Source organism: Olea europaea, chromosome 15 (genome assembly GCF_002742605.1).
Source record: "Olea europaea var. sylvestris chromosome 15, O_europaea_v1, whole genome shotgun sequence".
In the NCBI taxonomy this organism is placed as follows: domain Eukaryota; kingdom Viridiplantae; phylum Streptophyta; class Magnoliopsida; order Lamiales; family Oleaceae; genus Olea; species Olea europaea.
In genome coordinates this window covers 16072309-16092808 of record NC_036251.1, presented here as the reverse complement: position 1 = coordinate 16092808, position 20500 = coordinate 16072309, and the positions used below count along the sequence as shown (strand labels likewise).

Genomic DNA, 20500 nt, shown 5'->3' with positions numbered 1-20500 from the left:
CGAATTACATGGTTATTATGGAAATATCTTTTATTATGATACATGTGGGATTTCAAAGATTGTATACTTTACATTGTGAATTAGAATATGAGATATAATTTTGATACTGATCAGAAAAGTACTCGTGATTATATATTTCTTCTAGTTCACTGAGGGGCCTTGGCTGTGTTCTATACTATACCGAGGGGTCTTGGACGGGGGATGAAGGGGTCTCGACCATGTACATATAGTTCACTGAGGGGCCTTGGCCATATTTTAGAATTGATTATGAGAGGTCTTTGAGACCGGCTTTCGTTCACAGAGTAGCCAAAGGCCCGTAGCGAAAGTTTTTAGCCTGAGGGGCGGATTACATATTTCAGTCAGAGGGTGCATTTTTTGTGGATTTTTCAGCATCTTTGATGTGATGAGATTATAGCATGGTTATCAGCTGATGTTTATGTCATGATTTTAAGATGATATTTTATAATCTTATGTGAATATTTCACTTCTTGGCTATAATTACATGATGTTATTTTGTGAATTATCAAATGATATGAATTTGATTTTCGATAGAAATGTAAAATTGAAAAAGTATATTTATTTTAGAACTTGTCCACCCACTGAGCTATCAACTCATATATTTTCCCGTAATTTTTGCTACAGGTAGCAATTGATTCATTTTAATTGGAAGAGCATAATGATTTCGAAATGAGAGTCATACGACATGTTGAGTGTTATAATTCATATTGATAAAGCACAAAGTAAAAAATTTGGACCCATCGCATTATGTTTTACATAAGCATTTGATTTTGTTACATTTTTTGAAATAACTCATAGTCAGTTTTGGTGATAAATTTGACATCTAGTCAGCATCTATCATCGGTGCACATCACGTTTCGGATCCACTATGATGATTCGGGACAGATCGTGTCATTAATTTTTCAAACATAATGCAATTATTTGCTTGCATTATTGAAAGCATTATTACTTCCAATCTACGTGCAGCCTTATCAGACCTTTTGTCCCTACTTAATTACTACTTGCCTGCTATTACCAACTTAGCCCCATTTGACCCATATTAAGGGCTTGTTTGAGCCACATTATTTTTAAAAAATATATATTTTTTAACAGTGATTTGACATCATTTCAACCAAATATTTTTTAATAAAATAATATTACATACAAATCTAAAACTTTTCCTTATTTTTTAACCACATATTTCTTATTGATTTGACATGAATAATGCATTTTTTTACTAGAATGTGGCTCAAACATGGGCTAAATCAAATTTCATTTTCCTCTATCCTGTTTTCAATAACACAATCTTCAATATATATATATATATATATATTTCATCCATTTTAATTTGAAAAAATGGAGGCAAAACGGGTGCTATTTTTATGGCTACTTTACTTGATGAACTTATCTAATTACTATTTGAGTTCCAGATAATTAAGTAAGTCAATATAAATAAGCCATGCCCACCATACCAAATATAATATTTTATGAACTACTTAGACAAGTCTCAAAGATCAATGACTATCTTCAACCTGAACATTTTCAAGCCAATTTATGCACTTCAAAAAAACAGATTCCAAAACACTGTTTTGATTTATTTACAACTACTGCTGCTAATGCTAATCAGCATAGTTTTATAACCAAGACGCGGCCTTGCAGTCAGATTGTGATTAGAAGATCAGGAAACTACAAACCCCCAGTATGGGACTTCGAATATATTCAGTCTTTAGATATTGAATAAAAGGTAATTTTCATCATTTACATAAAAAATAAATTCTTCCTTTTTTCTTGCAATCAGATTTTGTTCGTGCATGATGTAGGGAGAGAGATACGCTACACGGTGTTCTGAGCTGAAAATGCAAGTGAAGATGATGCTTGATAAAACAGTAGAGCCACTGGATCAGTTGGAATTGATTGACAATTTGCAAAGGCTGGGGATATCCTACCATTTTGAGAATGAAATTAAGCAAATCTTGTCAGTCTTTAACAAAAAATATAGCAAAAATGATCAACAGTCAAAGATTAAGGATTTATATGCTACGGCTTTGGAATTCAGACTACTAAGACAACATGGCTTTAAAGTTTCTGAAGGTGCAAATCAGTTTCTTCTGTTCATTTTCATTCATTTTTTGTGCTTACACGTCTTATACATGTCCTGTTGAACACAGAGATATTTGATCGTTTCAAGAATGAGAAGGGTGAGTTCAAGTCGAGGCTTTGGGATGATACAGAGGGATTGTTACAACTATATGAAACTTCATTCCTTTCAATGGAAGGTGAAAGTACCCTAGAAATGGCTATAGAATTCTCTATGAAACACCTTAATGATCAAACTAGTATTGATCAGTGCCATTCTCGATTGGTGCACCATGGCTTGGAGCTTCCATTGCACTGGACCATACTGCGGGCAGAGGCTAGATGGTTCATAAACATATACAAGGACAGGCCAGACATGAATCAGATTCTGCTTGAGCTTGCTAAATTGGATTTCAACATTGTTCAAGCAAAATATCAGCAGGAACTAAAACATGTCTCTGGATATTTATTGATGAGATGATGTATTCACTCAAAGATAAATCGACATCACAGGTTGTCTTCAATTAGAGACAACTCAATAAGGAATTTGATGGAGGGAAATAGTCTCTCCTCAACAAATTTGCCTTTCACTTTAGCACTATTTACTTTTATTACGGTTGGAGAAAATGTGTATTAATTCCTACACTAATACATTTGTGCACATTTCTATCTCTTTTTTCTCATTTTAAATACATGGGCCAAATATATTGAATTTTGATGTTTAGAAGTAACAAAGGAATTTTATTTTTATTTTTTTATTTTTCCACCCCTGCGTTTTCTATGAATAAGTGGTGGAAGGGAACTTGCCTTGCCGAAAAGTTGTCATTTGCGAGGGATAGGCTGGTGGAATGTTTCTTTTGGACTACTGGGGTGATATTTGAACCTCAATATGAATTTTGTAGGAAGATATTGACGAAGGTCAATGCTTTAGTAACAACCATTGATGATATATATGACGTCTATGGTACATTAGAAGAGCTTGAAGTTTTTACAAGAATCATTGAAAGGTCAGAAACATCCTTATTCCTCATTTCAGAACCCCCACCCAAATAAAAAAGTAAAAATTAAAAACGAGGTCCCTTTGTTAAAGGACACACTCAAAGTTTGTGAATACGGAAGTACTTTATATATTAAACGGTTTATATGATAGGGAAAATTGAATGATTGACTTATTCAATCTTTAAAAAATGGACAAGCTGGTTATTAATTTTATTTATAGTTGCAAGATTATATCTCAAGAAACAGTTCAAATCTATTTTAAATTAATCAAAATGTGGTCCTTGCATAATCAACTTCATGAAATTAGGTTTTGTTTTCTAACTTGGATTGGTACGTTGATATTTAAAGCGATGCATGTTTTTATAAGGGCCACACGATAATTTATGAAAACTATGGTTTTCATTAGTGGGCGACCAGTTGCGAAACAATAATAAAATGTAAGGTACGAACTTTCTTTTCTTTAAAAGTTGAGGACCAAATTTTGGAAAATTAGATTGGTAGTTTATATTAAAATTTACCCATATGTGATATATATTGATTTTTTTTCCCCTTCTCACCCTTCTAACTCCTATAATTATTATTTGTTTGGAACTCTACAGATGGGATGTCTGTTCAGTCCATCAACTTCCAGATTACATGCAAATTTGCTATTTAGCACTCAATAACTTCGTCAACGAAATGGCTTACGACATTCTTAAAGAAAAGGGGTTTATAATTATTCCATATTTAAGAAAAGCGGTATTACTTTTGCTTCAAAAAGTCCAATACATAATCCTTGATCAGCTTCCATATTTAATCCGTATACAGTAATCTTGTCAAATTTGGCAGTGGACAGATATATGCAAAGCATACTTACAAGAGGCAAGGTGGTACTTCAATGGATACAAACCAACAATGGAAGAGTATATGAATACTGCATGGATTTCCATATCAACTCATGTCATACTATCCCATGCGTTTTTCGCTGTTACCAGTCCTATAGAGAAGGAAGCTGTTCAGTACTTACTTGATTATCCCAATTTAATCCGTTGGTCGGCAACGATTTTACGTCTTTCAGATGATTTAGCAACATCAATGGTGCGCATATAGACTAAAATTTCATTTCATGTTTTCAAGTTCATTCTCGTTTAAGAAATCATTAGCAATTCAAAATTAACCCTTTCAACTAACAGTTTATTTCGTTTTCTCTCTCGGGACGAAATGAAAAGAGGTGATGTTCCTAAATCAATACAATGCTACATGAACGAAACTGGTGCTTCCGAAGATGAGTCCCGCAAACACATAAGGTTTTTGATATGCGAGACCTGGAAAAAGATTAACAAAGGTCGAGATGCAAATTGTCCATTCTCACAAACATTCATTGAAATTGCTGCGAATCTTGCTCGAATGGCACAATACATGTACCAGTATGGAGATGGACATGGAATTCAAAATCGTGAAACTAAAGATCGCATTTTAGCATTACTATTTGAGCCCATTCCCCTCAAGTAGAGTTCGAAATTCATTTGTGGTAGGAATGTTGTTTTCAAACTTGCAAGTTACACTGTATATTAACTATGATGTCGTGGCCAAACATAACATGTAATCCATGTTTGTTACAAAAAAATTGTGATAATTGGAGCAAATTCAGACCTTTTAATATACACCTCTTAAGATATACTGAATTCAAGGAACCAATGGACTTTCAAATAAAGACCCTACCTTCGCAAAAGTAACTAATTCATCGAACCTTTCTTCCACAATTTGAGACTCTTTAAATATAGATATAGATAAAATATACAAGATAATTCCCACTAATTGCACTAACCCACTAACATATATAATAATGCCAAATAATTAGCAAACAATAAAACCATGACTCCAGTTATTTGACCCTTCAACAAAAATAATAAATAAAGTCTAACAATCGCTAAAAACAGGTTCGTCTAATTTCAAAGAAATTCTATGTAACAATATTGATATTAATTAACTTGTACACATGACAATAAATAACATTTAATCATTGGCTCAATTAAATGTTAAGATACGAAATTCATTTATTTCAACATGTAGTTCACTACCTTGTAATTTGGTGATATAACACAATTCTATTTTTAATAATCACCCACCCGTTGTATCCAAGCTGACTGCTTTGTCATTTTGATTGACTGCTTTGTCATTTAAGTTAGTATTCATCATTTTTATATTTATATAATTTATGAAGGGGTTAAAAACCTTTGCCGGTCATCAAACTCTCAAAATGTGACATTTTAATAACTCCCTTTTAGCATAGATTGCCGGCGAACTTACAAAGATATTTCAGTTAAGACAATCCTTCCATATCAATTACTAATGTTTACGGTTTTGGTTATGTGTTGTTGTTTATGTCGCTTACGGTAATTATAAGAATTATGAGATGGCATTAATAGGCTAGTGTTTGACATGTTGACGTAGCGGAAGCCTATAGGGAAGAACAAAATCTCACAAAAAATTCAGACTTGTTGATTCGCTCACAAATGTCAAGAAATATGGAATAATTTTGAGAAACTTCTCAAAGCTCTGTATTATGATTAAATTCAATTAAGATCATTAAGGCTTCCAACTTATATGTAAAGCAATAATTAAAATATGGATAATAACTAAACTTCTAGATAATGACTTACTTATGATAAGAATTAAAGATAATATAATTCTAAATGGAATTAAAATCCTAATTTAATTAAAATTAATAAAATCATTTAAAAAACTTGAAAAAAATCATCTTCGGAAACATAAACGATGAAATTTGACTAAAATGGACCGTACGTCGGGGGCAAAGCCATTGTGTTTCACTCATTAGACTAGGATGTAAAGAAGAAATTTTTCAAGGAATTTTGTGTCTATTTTGGATGAAAACAGTCCAATGAGCAACACAACATTACAATTATGTTTTGAATCACATGTGATTTTGATTTCGTAACACTCGTTTAAATGTTTAAACTTGGACACTTATTATTGAAGTGGATATTAATTTGACTTGAGTTTTGTCATATTGTCATTTATTTTGTCACATAATTCTTGCAATAATTTGTAGGGAAAATGCTATAGTACATTCTACGTATACATTAAAGTTGACATTTGATAAGATGTAAATATATGTGCCACGAATTATTTTAAGTGTTGTTGAAATCAAGGGTAAAAAAGTGTGCCACTTTCACACACTGTAAAAAAAAACTGTCAAACTTAATAGATTGAATTTGTAGGCACATCCCCAAATGTGTTAAATTTAACTAATGGATTCATATCCAGTGACTTAATTGGAACGACTTTATAAGTTCACTGACCATTTATGCTAAAATAAGTACGATGACTGAAGTACATATTAAAGTTTGGTGACCAAAAATGTTTTTATCCCATTACGGAAATTTGAAATTCTATGAAACCACCGTTATGAAAGGAAGAACTTTCTCTTTGTTGAATCAAGATTAACAAAATTATTTGAACGCTTCCACGTAAAGTTATACAGATTATTAATCGGCCATCCGTATATTGTTTTCTTCTTTTGTAAAAATACCGTTTTGTGTCTGATTATAATTGAAATGGAGTAAACAGAAAATTGTCCATTAGACATTACTATTTCTAGGTAAATTTAAGTCCTTTATTCCAGCACCGTCATTGCTTGATCAATGGATGTTCCCTATAATAAAAAGTTGTCAACTGTTAAAGTGCCTTTTTTGTTAGATTGTGGAGGCAACTAAGAATGCTAAGATAATTGAACTTGTTTTCCAACAATCTTATGCTCAAATGTGATTTTTTGGTAATTTGTTAAGTGATAAAATGAAGGTTAACTGATATATATGTCTAACTAGACGGTATCACAATTCCCTTATATTTCTTAGGCAAATTGTTATCAAACGACCTCCTCAAGCTACGATGTGAACTCAGTTTATTTTTTCAGCCAACATTGACCAAATGACTGAACGTTATACCGATGCCTCAAACGAAACGACCCAACCGCAAAATTGTTCTGGGCCATTAGAAGCAACCTAACTTAAATTAGTGCCACTTATGGCCCATCTCACTTACATAGACAGCTAAATAAAGGGTAACACACTCAGCGGTCCATTTAACTATGTGTTAGGTCTCCTTTTGATCCATTACCATAACCTATCCTTAATTACCTTAATTGTCCCATTGCTTTGGTTATATTTCCCTTGTCGCGGTCTCTCTTTATGCGAGAAAAATCGGCTGCCTCTTTTGTGATCTTTTTGCCTCGATTCTGTTCACTCATTTTGCTTCCTCTGTGGTTGTTCTCTTTGTGATTTCATTCCCCTTTGTGGTTCTCTAAGTGGGTAACCGTAGCAACCATAAGTGGGAGAGGATGTGGAGGAGGTTTATGGCTGTTTTCCTTGTGGTGTTGACTGGGGAAAAACTGAGCCCGATTCAAGCCTTGGTGGTCATCATCTTCCGCTCAACAATATTTACCACTTTTTGTCTTAGTTATAGACATACATAACCGGACCTTTCAGTGCTAGTTGTAATATGTATGGTTACATGCTGATATGTGCATATTAGATGAGGCTTGGTTGGTGATAAATAATATGCACATTTTATTACCTTATATATCATTTCTTCCCTTTTTATTATGGAGAATGTGTTTATCATATATGCATTTTAAAATTCTTACATATACTATGGCTATGCTCTTTGTACAGTAGCGTAGATACATGTTTGTGAAGATGTATGCAAAATAATATTCACTGGAGAGTGTTACATGTACACGAGCTTTACAGCTCGGTGTACATCTCCCTCACAGAGGACGGGGCTCGCGCATTAATTGGGCATGGGCCCCTCCTCTCATGTGAGGGGAGTATACATGAAAAACCTATAGAAACAATAAAAAAAAAAAAGTAAAATGCGTGAAGCAGAAATTTTAAATTGATGAAGATGATCCAAACTGAGGGCATTTATTTGTGTTCTGCAGTATCATCATGTGGACCTCCTATGCCTGTCTGTCTCAAGGCATTTGTAGCAAGTTATTATGTATTGCTACCATGCTAAATATTTTTAATATTTGAGCAGATATTTTTCATTTGGACCACAAGAGAGATCATTTTTAGATAATTAGTAGGGATATCCTCAAAGACATAATTGTTTATTTACAACAGGTATCTAGTCTCTGCTCTTATGCACACAACGTGGCACCAAAAGGAAAATATATTGCCTTTGTTTCAGTAGAAACAGAGACAGACAACCCCAAAGTTGAACTGAAGCCTGGAGTAGACCTCCATGGACCAGTTGACAAAAATTTTTTACAAGACTTATAACAGATTTGCACCCTCTAGTAATAGTGATGGCGACAATTATTTCATTTCCAAGGTAAGTATACATGCTTCTGTTTATTATAACATATGAATCTTTGCAAGTGAGTATTGGATGTTGTTCATTTGTGCTACTCTTATAGGATAAATATAGTAATTGTTGGACTCTGTGGAGTCTAATTATAGTGTTAACTTATCTCTTAAATTTCTGATCGACCTTTAATCATAGGGATATATTGACTCTATGAAGCCTAATTATATTATTCACTTATCTCTTGAACTGCGGATCATCTTTATGATAGGGTTATATTGGGAATTCATATCTATGCATTAGGCCGCCCTAGCATTTTCTAAGATAAGACAGATGGATATGCGGAAGAAATACTTGTAATATCCATCTTCATTATACCTTTGACATTGTTTTGCACCGATCACTTTATGCATTTTATCATTTGTTGCAGAGTTATGATGCAACGACACACTTCTAGTCCATTGTAACATATGTTATAGCCATGTACACCAAGATAACTGGAAAGGTAATGTAGGAATTAAAAGGAACCAAAATTCTATCAAATCCTTTCACAAAATTACAAAAATCCTCCATGTTGAAATCAAAGAGAACGTTAAAAAAATGAAAATGTACCTTGATCCATAGTTGTTAGTATTTTGTATGGGTTAAGATCCTCCAATTTTTACGTAATTTCTTGGAATTTTATTCTTTATTGATGGGGATGCAGAGAGATATGAAAAATCACATACAATTGGGGACCATGACCCCATAATAAATAACTACATTAAGCAATTATTAATTTTGTGTTATTTCTAATTGGCCCCTCATTAATTTAAAATAGCATCGTCCGATCTCTATATTCTATTCCCATGACATTTAATACACGGTAGTCCAAAAATTGACTTTAACGGATGACTTTATTGAATAAGCCTTAAAATAGCACAACATATTTTAATATATATACATGTGTGGCCTCATACGTTGGAATTTTTCAACAATCTCTCACTGGGCCATACATGTAATATTACAAATGTGCTCAGATTTATGAGCTCAAAATTCTGCTATCATTATCAAGGATATTTTCAAACAATTTCGTCCATCGGTAATATTGATGTAGGATCAAAGCAATTTTTGTCTCATTTAGCATGATTAAATCCATCAATGGTCATGTACACCCAAACAACCAAATGACATAGATCAATCATGGGAGTCTAGCATGGAAACTACATATTATGTAACCCGAACATATCGATTTCCAACTGGTCCAACTTTATTTCTTAAGTGAGATCAATACTGAACATAATGACAGAGTGGAATGAACTAATTACTTCATTTCTGTATAGAAAAATATCCAAATTCAAAAATATGTCCATAAAACTAAACATAAATGAGAATACAAACTCCCACTAAAACATGATATCCTCAAGAAATACGATATAACTTTATCGATCTTTCTATGCCATTCAGAATGCACAGCCCAATGACAAAATTTCGCCGCCATATTCCATTGTTAGATGCCTCATAGCACAATACAAGCTCTACTACCATGGTAAGAGAAGCTATGGGCGTCTGTTTGGCACTCTTCTAGGAAATAGCTCCTCCAGCTAGTAGATAGTTATAGTCTGGTGTGGATCTCCTACTATCTTGGCATCTAGCAAAATCAGAATCTGGGTACCCGGTACTCTATGATCTCTAACTGATTCGATTTGCTATATGTGAACATGTAATCCTTTATTCTCTTTAAATACCTCATAACCATTTTGGTTGCCTTCTAGTGATCCATCCTAGAGTTGCTTAAATATCTGTCTAACATTTCAACAATGAATGCTATGTCTGGACGTGTACAAACTTGAGCATACATTAGACTCCCAATAGCTGATGCATAGGAAATCTTTGGCATTTCCTTAACTTCAGGTCATTTTGTAGACATTTTTTGAGACTAAATTTGTCTCCCTTGGTGACAGGGACATCAGTCGTGCATGCCAAATCTTTAAGTACTTTAACTATAGAGCTCTTTCGTGAAAATCCAAGAATACCTCAAGAACGATCACAATGTATATGAGTCCCTAATACAAAAGAGGCATCATAACGATCTTTTATCTCAAAATTCCTTGATAAAAATCTTTTGGTCTTGTGCAACATGCCTATATCATTAGTAGCAAGCAGTACGTCATCAATATACAAAATCAGGAAAATATGTTTATTCCCACTGAACTTGTGATACACACAATTATCAACGGCATTCATCTCAAAACCAAATGAGATAATTACTTGATGAAATATGTGGTACCATTGACGAGAAGCTTACTTGAGTCCATAGATGTATTTCTTTAATTTGCAAATCATGTTCTTCGGGCCTCCTGACACAAAGTTTTCTAGTTGGACCATATAGATCATCTTAGCAATGTCGCCATTGAGAAATGCCGTCTTAACATCCATTTGATGTAACTCAAGGTCAAAGTGCTCAGCAAGTGCCATAATTGTCCTGAAATAGTCTTTTGTTGAAACTGGAGAGAAATTCTTTTTGAAGTCGATACCTTCATTTTGTGTAAAGCTTTTGGCCACAAGACGAGTCTTATATCTTTCTACATTACCTTTCTAATCCCCCTTGGTTTTAAAAATCCATTTGCAACTAATGGGCTTCACACCTTAGGGTAATGGGAAAGGATCCCAAACTTTATTATCTTGCATAGACTTGTACTCCTCATTCATGACATCAATCCACTTTTGAGACCTGTAACCCTACATGGCCTGATGGAAATTGATTGGATCATCTTTCACTATTCTATTATTTTTCTCATGTTCTTGGAAAAATACTATAAAATCATTCGGAATATCACTTTTCCTTTCTTACGTGGATCTCCTTAATAGTATTGGTTTTTTAGGTTGTTGAGTTTGTACTTTTGAAATAATTACCTCATTTTGGATGGGAGGTTCTTCAGCATTATTTTTTTGGGGTTCTGGATATAATTCTTGATTAATGATAGGTACAGAAACATGTACATTGTCAAAAGCAACAGTAGGAATCGAAATTGATTATTCCTCAATTTCTTCCTCAAAGACAATAGCTCTAACTCTATTTCTCTTCCCAAACTCAACATCCTCAAAAAGTGTTGCAGTTCCCGTTTCAAAAATTGACTTAAGTGTGGGATCATAAAATTTATAGCCCCTAGATTGCTCAAAAAAACCAATAAAATAGCTACTCACTGTTTTGGAGTCTAATTTCTTTTTATGTGATCTATAAGGTCTAGCCTCAGTTGGACATCCTCAAGTACGAAAGTGATTTAGATTAGGCTTTCTGCCTGTCAAAAGTTCATAAGATGTTTTAGCAGCACCCTTAGTTGGCATTTTGTTCAAAATATAAGTTGTGATCTTTAATGCCTCTCCTCAAAGTGATTTTGGTAAGGTAGAATGACTAATCATACTTCTTACCATGACCTTAAAAGTCCTGTTTCATCTTTCAACTACACCATTCATCTAGGCGATCCTAGCATGGTGTATTGTGGGACGATTTCACATTCCTATAGGTGCTTGGCAAGTGGTCATAGACATTGTTCACCTGAACCGTCATGTTTGCCTAATACTCGCCACCACGATCAGACCTAACGCTCTTTATCTTTTTGTTGAGTCAATTCTCAATCTCAGTTTTAAAAGCTTTGAACACGTCCAACGACTCAAGCTTTTTATGGATGAGATATAAGTACCAATAACGTGAGTAATCGTCTATGAATAATCTAAAACATTTTTGACCATTCCAAGAAATCGTAGGGAATGGTCTACAAATATCTGTGTGTATCAATTCTAAGGCATTCAATTAGCACCTAATCTCCTTGTTTTGATCTGTTTTCCCTTCATACAATAAATACATACAATAAAATCTGTGATGTCAAGGGAAAACAAAATACCATCTGATACAAGTCGTTCAACTCTAGCTTTTGAGATGTGACCTAAGTGCTTGTATCATAATTTTGCTAAATTCTCTTTATTTAATTTGCGTTTAGTATCACGTGATTCCACATGCAAGGTCTCATTATATGATACAATAATATCAAGCAAATATTGGTATGTAGATAACAAATCATTACCAATAACATAAGAATTTAATGAAAGACTAAACTAATTGTTTACAATGAACAACAACATCCAAATTTGTCCAATGAACAAATTCCGTCTAAAAGACTGTACAGCAAAAGTGTCTTTCAAATACGAATAATAACCAGGTCCTAATTATAACCTAAAAGTGTTATTACATCAACTTCAACCGATTTTCCATCATCCACATAGATGTATCTTTAACCATCACTTGGCTTTTGGTAGCTCTGGCAGCCATGCATAAAAACACTTATGTGAGTAGTAGCATCAGAATCTATCAACTAAGTGTTTCTAGGTACTGGATCAAAATTATTTTCAGAGCAGACCAAAGTAAGAATTGTACCTTTCTTTGCACGCCATGCGTGATATTTGGTACAGTCTTTCTTCACATGTCCAGTTTTATTGTAAAAAAACAAGTTCATTTATTTTCCTTTCGTTTCTTTTGTGCTGGACCTGTAGGAATAGCTTCATATTCCTTCCTCTTTTTCTTGTCCTTATCCTTAGAAGTGTTTGCCAAGTGAGCGCTTTCAACTCTTTCTTGCTTCAACCTTTCTTCCTCTTGCACACAATATGAAATGAGCTCATTTAGAGACATTTTCTCCTTCTGACAGTTATAACTGATCATAAATTGACTGAGCTATACAGAAAGCGAGATCAACACCAAATGTCCTAGCAAGTCATCATATAGCTCAAGCTTTAGCCCTCCTTAACATTTGTTATCCCTTTGGATACTGTATCTCTAAAAGCTTTCAGAATGCCATGCAATTTTAGCAATCCCACTTCTCAAAGTTCCTCTTTTCATCAGGTGAACTTTATTCTGTAAGAGATGTGGGTTCCTCAATCCGAAGTGCAAAGTCAAGATCCATCCAGCCAAGAGCAATCAATATGTTCTCTTTTCAATCCTTGAAATTTGTCCCATTAAGCATGGAATCGAATCAACATTGGTAGATATAGTAGTAGCAGATGAATTAGTTGTAGAAAGAACAAAAATTTAAAAATAATCATGCTCATATCCACATTTAATGAACAGTAAATTCAAATAATGGTAAGCTCCATCTCAAGAAACTTAGTGCAACATTAATATCAAGTCTTTGGACAATAATATTAATTGCAAGTGATACTCTCGGTGTAGTGATCAGATATTGATAATAACTTGTGTCAAATAATAAACCATCTTTGGATTGATTTATTATTCACATGGAAACCTTATAATTGTCACACATTCACTACCACAAGTGTGTATGTAATTCGGCCAAATATTAATCTTCCTTTGGGCCGACTAATACCAGTATGAACAAACACACACACACAACATCTAAACATCCCAAACTAATCAATTTACACAAAAAAGTGACTTTGGGGACATACTGTTTCAATTAGTTTATTAAAATGCTAGATAACCTTAATTTATCATGAATGATTTATCAAAATATTTGAATTGGTTTGTCCCACATAATTAAATCTCAATTATACATCTTAAAAGAGTCATTAATACCAAAATTCGAGAAAGAGAATCACTAATTTTGCATTATTAGATGTCTTTTGAAACTTTAGGGACCTAAGGGTTAATAATTCAAAATTTTAGGGGTCAAAATTTGAAAAAAAAATTAAAACTTTGGAGGCCAGCTTTAATTAATTATAAACATTGAGCGCTTTAATTACAAATTTCAAAACTTTAATAGCCCAAATTAAATAATTTTCAAACCCAAATTAAATAATTTTCAAACTTTACGGACTGAATTATTAAACCTAGAACTTTAAAGGTCTAACTTAGATGGATTTCAAACTTTAGGGGATTGAAATGTAAAATTATATTTTGAAAAATTAACTAACCCTAATCTTTATTTCAACCAAGGGCCTGAGATTACCAAAATTGCACCTGAGGCCTCGTCCCAAAAAATCCAACCTAATCTTTCTCTTTCTCCTTTCATAGGGGCCGGCGTTGCTGCGAAATGCAGCATCGCTACAACGTCGACAGTAGCTAATCATTTTTTTTTATGGAATTCAAAAATTCATAAATGGAAATTTTCAAAATTTTAATCCAAGTTTTGAGAAAAAAAAATAACCATGAATAATATGCCAAACAATTTTCAAATTCAACAGAAACAAATTCGAATTTGTCAAATTTGAAAACTCTTAAAATACTGTAAGAAATAAATTTCACATAATCATATAATAAAAGATCAAAAATAACCCACAATACAGAATTGTTATAGCATTTATTCTTTCAATTTCTCAATGATTCAACAATTGAGTGCTCTAATACCAGTTGTATGAATTGAAAGCAACCAAAATTTTATCAAATCCTTTCCCAAAATTACATTAATGATCCTACATGTTGAAATCAAAGAGAACATTAAAAAAATGCAGAAGCGTGCCTTGATCCACAGTTGTCAGTATTCTGAATGGGTGAATGGGTTAAGATCTTCCAATTGTTACGTAATTGCTAGGAATTTTTTCTGTATTGATGGGATGCACAGAGAGATGAAAAATCAAGTAAAATTGGGGACCATGACCCCAGAATAAATAACTACATTAAGCTGTTATTAATTTTGTATTATTTTAAATTGGCCCCTCATTAATTTAAAATAACATTTTCTGGTCTCTACACTTCATTCTCATGACATTTAATACCCATTAGTCCAAATATTGACTTTAACGGATTACTTTATTAACTGAGCCTTAAATTAGCACAACGTATTTTAAAATGTGTGTGTGTGCCCCCATTCGTTGGAATTTTTCCAACAGGAAACTGATGGATGTATGAGTCATGAAATCTACATGAAGAAAGTGTATATAAATTAGAGAATTTTGATATTTACTGTTTATATATTTATTTGCTTTTTTTTTTTTTTTTGGGTTCAAGCTCTCTATTTGTCAGTAGACCTAAGTGCTGCAAGTGCCGCTGCTAAAGAATAATAACTTCATTTTCTACCTTATTTATCGAACAATTCACATAATCGATATCAAACCTTCAAAATGGTTCTGATGCTTTGGAAGCAAATCACTAAATTTTTGCTTAAGCTCCATCGAGAAGAACTTTGCTGAAAGTTGTTTTTTGGACTATGGTTGTTAGAGGTTTTTTTTTCTCTTTCTCCTTCCCCTTTTTTCTTTTCAAAATTTGTGGCATTCCTGTTCTTGGTGTTGTTTATTCTTCAGAAGATACACAAAATTGAAAAGCTCAACAGAAAAGTTTACCAAGATTTTGAGCAAAGTTATGTTTATTCTTATGAGCTGGTTGACGGCCGTCTAGTCAGTCCCTATCGCTCTTTTCTTTGATAAACATCATTCGGTTCTCGTTTTCATCTGACCAAAAACCTTAAGTAAAAAAAGTTCATTTATTTTGATAAAAAGGTCATGATCCTGATTATGATTATTTTGATACTCAAATATAATAAATATAACCTTCTATTCTTGAACTTTCCATTTGATTATTTTAATAGTTATTTTTATGTGAATTATTAACCAAGTATCTTACTCTAATAGTAATTTTTTTCTTTTTTCTTTTTAATTGGATCCACAACAATCTGTCCTAGAGGGGCCTAAGCAATTCATGTATTTTATTATCACTGCCAACTGATTCTTGTGTAACTTAATCAACTCGACCATTTATCAACTAGAGTAACTTTTTCAACTTGTTCGTTTAAGTAGAATTTATAAACTGTTTAATTTATAAATAGACAGGAATTAGTCGTGAATGAGTATATGCTAATTGTAGGCCAATTGATATTTATGGTTGAAAATGAAGTTTGACTAATATAAATTATTTAAATTTTTTTCCGAATGGAGGCTTTGTTATCAGTTTGTCGAGTGCCAGCTGAGAAAACAATTGTTTCCCCTATCATTGTGAAGCATCCTGGTTTCATTCTTCACTGTGCATTTTAATCTATGACGTAACAATATGACACAAGATCAACTAACTTGTTGATTCATAGTCAGTACTGAGTAGGATCAACAATTGGAAAACAATCCAATATATTATTAACTTTCATAAAAAATAAACGTGGATAACAATGCATAACCATATCATAAATACAAAACCTTATGGAATATTATGGTCATGTTAGGTGCACTGGAGTAAACAGAATAAAATATTAGTACAAATGATAATGAATATTACTGGGTAAAGGGTATTATGGGGGATAAGGAATGATAATAATCTTTGAACCATCATTTTATCTCTCTTTTTATGTGGCCTAAACTTACCTCCAACCTCGGTACTATATTATACGGTTGATAGCACAAATGACTATTTTTTGAATGAAAAATTAAAGATTAGTATTCACCTTAATCAACCATAATATCATTTACCTAGTAGTATCATTATAATTTTACACTAAATTCTTTATATGGCATAATTTGATGCACCATACATAGCTTAATATGAAGACAATATTTTTCCAATGGTACTGAAGAATATTACTCTTTTGACTATGTCTCGCTCTTCTCTCTTCACTCAAGGCTAATCACATTGGATTATTTATAAAAAATGAAGAATGAATCATAATTCAATTATTTAAGTGTATTATTGAAATGATTAATAATTCTCAATCAATATGTAATGTCCTATTTATTTTGCTTCTTGTCTGCAGGTTAGCAACTACTAAATCATCTTTGTGGCAATAAAGCTAGGCTACAAAATTATGAATAGTAAGATTTTGTGTTCAACATGCAATCTCTCGATCTAACATACAATCAAAAATCATGTGATTTAACCCTTATTCTCAATAATGAAATTAAATCAATCATGCCACAATTTACAAAGCAAATATCCAAAATAAATAATTAAAATATGAATAGAAATCAATTAATTATACCAAAGTCACCTATATTGTTTGCCCTAACAAATAATCTAGCCAAGAAACGTAGTGAAAATATGAAAAACAAGGAAAAGTTGACATAGACATCACCCATTTACGAGGATGTCCTCATCTAAGATTTTGATGTATTTTAAAAGATTATAAATTCTAATGAATTTCGTAGATTTGAATGATTTCCACAAATTCAATAAGAATTTCATCAAATACGGTTAAATTTCAAAAGATTTGGTTATACATATTTTTAAGTCTGAAATCGATCTAAATCTTTTAAAATTCCTTGTTAATGAAATCTTTATAAATACACTAATTATTGAAGATACCTAAACTTTAAAGGATTTCATTGAATTTCATTAAAAAATCAATTTGGAACACCTAAATTTTAATGTATTTCATTAAAATCTCAATTGAGGGTACCTGAATTTAAAAGGATTTTTAAAATTCATCTCAATTGAAGATACACCCTTAGTCTAAGATCAAGAAGGGTCGATTGAAACTTTTCAATCCCAAGAAATTCTGAAATCTTCAATAATTTTTAACTTCAATGTTTTTGGTATTTGATTATCAAAATAATTACTATATATTAATCAATTCTTAAAAATTAGGTTTTGGATGCTGGAATGTGTATATTGCCAATAGAGTCTATCCCCATGAAGTACTAGGCTTCTCCAATCCTCCCAATGAAGTGAATTTTGAAGTTTTGGTGGATGAATTGCAACACATAGATGAGTACGGAAACACACGGACAATACACTTTCAGTGGCATTTCTCATTAGTCCATGGCTCCAACGTGTGCCTGCCAGTCCTGCTATTTCTCTTGTAGCGTCAGCATCCTACTAACACCATTCATAGGCTATGACATGACTTTGAGGTCTCTTGCAACAATAAAAACAGAAATTCAATAACAGATTGACTCGATCTTAAACACTTTATCGGTTTATCCACTGAACATCAACATATCCTCGATCGAAGGCTCAGAAACAATTTACCCTTCTGAATTTGTCTACTGGGAATCCAATATACAAACATCATCGACTGCCTGGTTTGTAAGTGGACTATGACTAGAGTTAAAAATTTTCAGGGTAATAAATATAGTTATAACTTGTTTTCTAACCATAATAGAGGTCCACTACCTTAAAGGCACTTTTTCCCGAATCCATGGGGTTTTGTTTTGTCTTGAAGTTGTCCCAAGAAAATACTAAAATTATCTCCAAAATTTCGAGGGCCGTGTAAAACTTGAACCAGAATCTTGTGTTCGAGGCCTGCAACTGTAGCTTCGTGAGGAATTGGAGGGCTCCCACCGAAGTAAGAGAACTGTAATCTTTCCAAATTTTGCAGCTTTGATCTCTAAACTTCTTTTGCCCTTCACTTTAATCCTCAAATTTTGTGAAAAGTTCCAATTAGCTCTTCAAGTCCGTCCAGTGGAGACCCAATGCTTTCCCACCTTCATCTGACACCATCATTGTATCAAATTAGAGCTCCAAATCAATTTATTTTGATTTATTTATCTCCCAATCAGAGATTTAGCTTGTTAAAGTCAAATACAACGTAAAGTGAGTAACAATTCACTCAATTAATGAACTCTTAAATTAATTTAAAAATATACATAAGCGTGTACAAATACACTTATCAACTTAAAAATAATGTGAATAATGAATGGAGGAACATAATGTAAAGCGGGCTTCTTAGCTGAAATGCAGATGACACTTGACGAAATAATGGGGCCGTTGGATGAGAAAATATTGATCCCTAAAGTCTAAATATAAGTTTTGCTTAGATAAAATTCTTCAAAAGTATGTTAACATAAAAGTAAATAAGTTTCAAAGTAATTTATTTCCTTGTTGTCCCCAAGTAGAAATGACTAAGTTATTTACAATCAAAATTAAGTAATTTCAATAGATATTTAAGTCCCTGTTTAACATGTTTCATTATGGCTTCTTTTTTGCTTAACCAAGTGAATCTTTTTCTTTTTATTTCATTTTATTTTCTTGAATCAGGTTCCATTAACTTTGATAAAACCAAATATTCCAAGTTTTAAGCTGTTTTCTACCAATGGAGATTGAATTTCATTGGATCCTTAATGTATTCAGAGATGATTTTATACTTACGTTTAAATATTCATTATCCGTATCATATAGTGAATTGATTAAAAATATTGCCTTCTATTCTTGATCTAATAATTTTTTTTTTTTTGCACCAAAACAATCTATCCCAGATGGGGCCTAAGTAATTCAAGTATTAAGTTATCTTTGTCAACTGGACTGGTTCTTGAGTATATTTACCAACTTCATTAACTTGTTTTCAAGTTAAGAAACCAATTTTTCATTTATTGACTTATGATTATTTAATGTTTGGAGGCTATTAAGTAACTGCGGATTGTCATTTTCAAGCATCATGGTTTCTTGTTTCACAGTGCATTTTATTTACTACATCCATCCCTAGCATATGGTCATTACATAGCTTATACTTAGCAAAAGACACTTCACACAAATATTTTCAACATGCATGGAATCAACACACTTCTAAATAATATCATTCACCTGCTCGACCACCCCCAAACTTATCTCACAATATGGTTAAGTGAAAGAGAAATGAATATATGATTAACAAAAATTTCTGCACAACTCACAACCTAGTTCAACCAATTCAAAAATCTCTCCATCAATCAACCATTTCCATATCTAGACAACAACCAATTGTGACTAGTGTGCTCAAAGTGGTATATCTCACATGGACAAGCAAATTTCAAGATTGAGGCAAATAACATGATTGGACATAAGTTATGAATTAACGACTTTAAACATTACACTAAATCATCAAAAGTCGAAAAAGCTATCCAACACATCAGTGTTAACACCAATATAAGCACAATATCCCATCAACACCTCCAAACTTAACTTACACATTGTCCTCAACGTGTACAAAAATAATACGAAATAAGTACAAGGGGTTGACGAAACTTCTCCAATTAGGTGTTTGTTGAAGGATGTTATCGATGACTTTTTAGGTTATGACTTAGTGTACACTCCCAAGCTTGTTAAGATCCATGGGTGGCTGGGACTTCAAAAATTTTGACCTACAAAAGAATGGTATTAATTCAAAATGTAATAACAAAAGTATTAATCACAAGTAAGATACAAAAAGTGTAAGGATAAGAAAGTTGGGTTGTGTTCCAACAAGCGCTGGGTTATAGTCCCTAGCTCAACTATAGGCCTTGTTCATTCCGAATT

At 32.7% G+C, this 20500-nt stretch overlaps 1 pseudogene; it reads left to right on the top strand.

Annotated features, from left to right (window-relative positions):
- The first annotated feature begins 1456 nt into the window (after positions 1 to 1456).
- Positions 1457 to 4630, top strand: LOC111411295 (annotated as a pseudogene).
- Positions 4631 to 20500: the final 15870 nt, after the last annotated feature.